Here is a 3,512-nt window from a genome sequence, read left to right as displayed (position 1 = left end):
ACTGACAACGACTCCGACGATACCTCTATTGATGAAGACGCCGAGACCAAAGTAGATGAACCCAACGCCACGCCAGAGGAGCCAACACCGGAAGCTGGCCACGCCCCGCCTCCACGACCTGTACGATCAGCGTCGGCGAAAGGAAGGACGAAGACCCCAGGACCACCAAATTTCTACCACTTTGGACGTTTTCTCTCTGAGAAATGCTGGGCATCGTACGAGATATCCTGGACATCCCTGCAGACACTAACCATTCAACAGACCATGTCTTGACCTTGATCCGTACTCATCTCCGTAATCGTCGATCTATAAACGTGGATTGGCATGTTTTCTTTCGTCTCGTCAATCTCAAGTGAAACGATCACGGCTTTCGTTGCTCGAATGAAAAAACAAGCTCGATACGTTGGGGATATCAATCCAGAAACATTGATCACCGCATGTTTGATCAGAGGCCTACGAAGTGATTCCTCACGTTCTCAGGTTCTCGCAACAATCCCATCACGAGATCTGAATGGAAACATCGAACTCCTCCAAACTTTAGAGAGTGCGACGATAGACGCTAATGTCCTCCAGGAAAATATGAGTCCACAGTGGCCGCATTGGGCATTCAAATAAATCCCACAAAGAACGAAAAGGTTTCCACAAAAAATCCAATTCCACCTCCAACGTCAACTTTAAGTCAAATAATTGCCAAAAGGCGTCCAATGGTTCACTATGCTCAAATTGTGGTTCATCTCATGGGTCTGGAACTTGCCCAGCATTTACCAGGGAATGTGCCTTTTGCCATCGAAAGGGCCATTTTGCCAATTTCTGCCGTAAACGACTCCGAGAATCTAAGCCATCTTCAGCCTCTGCTTCGGTACACACAATCGCCAGCAATGGGATGGAGGGATCCGTCGGCATTCCAGTCGTCATTCCGCCCTACCAAATCCAAAGGGAGATGAGGAACATGTACAAGATATTGGTACATCATCGCAGTTCCAGATACAGGTGTGCACGTTACATCTCGGGGACGCTTCCCAATTAGGGCTGATTCCTCAGCCCTCATCAAAGGTGATCCGCTCTGCAAGTGGAAGTGTGATCCCTATGTTAGGATATACCCCAATCATAATATCTCGAGATGGTTTCAGGATTGAGACCGAGTTTTCATTGGCCAATGCGATCGAAATTATCTCTCTCTCTCGGTATGCAAGGCTTTAAAATTTATTCCTTCGTTTCCGGCTGCCATTGCTGCAGCTCTTCCTGCCGATACACCACCAATCCCAGTGGTAAGAAGCTCTCGTTCATCAAGTCGCTAGAATCTCTCAAATCCGAGTTCCAGAATGTCTTCGGATCCGATGAAGAACTTGCTCCAATGGCAGGTGATCTAGTCGGTGAACCGATGTCAATCAAGTTGAAGCCAAACGCTGTTCCGTTCAATTTGACGGTGGCCCGTCCGGTAGCATTCGCCCTTCGAACTGCTACCAAAATGGAAGTTGATCGCCTTGAGAAACTCAAAATCGTTGAACTTGTTGGAGACCGTGCCACAGAATGGTGCCACCCCATGGTGCCAATTTGAAGAAGAACGGATCCGTAAGAATTTGCGCCGACCTTACCAAATTGAACAAACAGGTTGAGCGTCAAATCCATCCAATTCCAACTCCCACACACGTTATCAACTCTATACCAAGTACAGCGAAATTTTTTTCTACTCTCGATGCCAAATGTGGATACTGGCAAATGGCACTCTCTCCCATGCCGCCGTCTGCACCACCTTTATAACGCCTTGGGGTAAATATCGTTATCTGAGATCCCCATGGGGTTCATAGCCACTGGAGATGCTTACTCACTTCGTGGTGACATCGCTCTCCAGGGCCTCTCTAACGCTTTTAAGATCGTGGACGATATCATCATTTTTCTGAAGACAAATCATCTCATTTGGTTCTTCTTCGTGCCGTCCTCGAACGTTGTCAACGCCATAAAATCACCCTTAACCAAGACAAATGTGTTGGGGACAATCTGAAGTCCGATTTGCTGGATATGTCGTCAAAGCCGGGTCTCATGCCGCAGATCCGTCCAAAACAAAGGCCATACGCGAATTCCCGACTCCAACCACTTTGACAGAGCTCAGGAGTTTTTTTCGGATTGGTCAACCAACTTGGTTCGTTCTCTCCTTCCATTGCCAATTACACGTATCCCTTGAGAGATCTCCTTAAAACCAACAATTCTTTCAAATGGACTGGTGACCACTCAATAGCATTTTCCAATGTCAAACTAGCCGTCAACTTCCCCGCCCAATTTGGCTCAATTCAATCCAATTCTGAGACGACCCTTTACACGGACGCTTCCCGTAAAGGACTTGGCTTCGTTCTCGTTCAAAATTCGAAAGACCTAATTCAATGCGGTCCCGTTTTCTTCAGGATGCCGAAGTAAGGTACGCCATGGTTGAATTAGAAGCCTTGGCGATTGTGTGGGCTATTCGTAAATGCCACTTGTTCTTGGCCGGTGTCCATTTCAACGTCATAACAGACCACCGCCCTTTGCTCCCTATTTTCAACGAAAAAACGGTTCTCAATGTGGAAAACTTACGCCTTCAAAATTTCCTAATGAAGCTAACGCCATATGATTTCCATGTTCAATGGCAGAAAGGAAGCCAGCATCACCTTGCCGATGCTCTGTCACGTTCGCCGGTTGACGATCCAGATGCAGTTGATGCCGATATTCACGAGGCTTCTAAATCCCTCATCATTGCTGCATTCCACCAAGATGACCTTTCGTTGACCGAACTCCAGGTTGCGGCCAAAGTGATCAAGAGTATCAGAGTCTCCTCGTAGCAATCATGGCTGGAACGCCCATCGACCCATTCAAAAGCATATGGTCCAATCTTACTGTTTCTAATGGCCTTATCTATTTAGGTCATCGGGCTTTTATCCGCGTATTCCCTTGTCACATCACTTTGAAAAGACTTCATGACGGTCATCAGGGCATTGATTGCACACGTCGCCTTGCTAGACAATCCGTTTTCTGGCCAGGAATTAATTCAGCTGTCAAAACATGATAGATAACTGCTCATCTTGCCAACATTCCGTCCTTCTCAGCCAATGGAACCTTCCAAGGCCGATGATCTTCCCCGTCATCCAATGGATGAACTTCATATGGATTTATTCGAAGTAACGGGTAACTTCTTCTCACATCAATAGACAGATCATCAGGGTACCCGTTTCTATCCCATTGGAATCACTGCCCCTCCTCAAACAAATAACCTATGCCCTAACCAATATATTCACCACTTTTGAACCCCAAGAATAATTCGTTCCGATAACGGCCCCCATTTTCTGCGTTGCACTTCCAGGACTTTCTATCAAAGTGGAGTATCGCATGGCACCCAAGTTCTCCATATAACCCAAGTCTAATGGACTCGCTGAACGTACAGTCCGTACCCTAAAGGAGACTTTGTCTCGTTTGGAAGCCCACAGTCTGAGTGAAGAAGTCCTAGAAGCCCTTCTCTTAATAAGGAACACTCCCAAGCCTGA

Source organism: Tigriopus californicus, chromosome 3 (genome assembly GCF_007210705.1).
Source record: "Tigriopus californicus strain San Diego chromosome 3, Tcal_SD_v2.1, whole genome shotgun sequence".
Lineage (NCBI taxonomy): Eukaryota > Metazoa > Arthropoda > Copepoda > Harpacticoida > Harpacticidae > Tigriopus > Tigriopus californicus.
Note: the sequence above shows the minus strand (reverse complement) of the source record.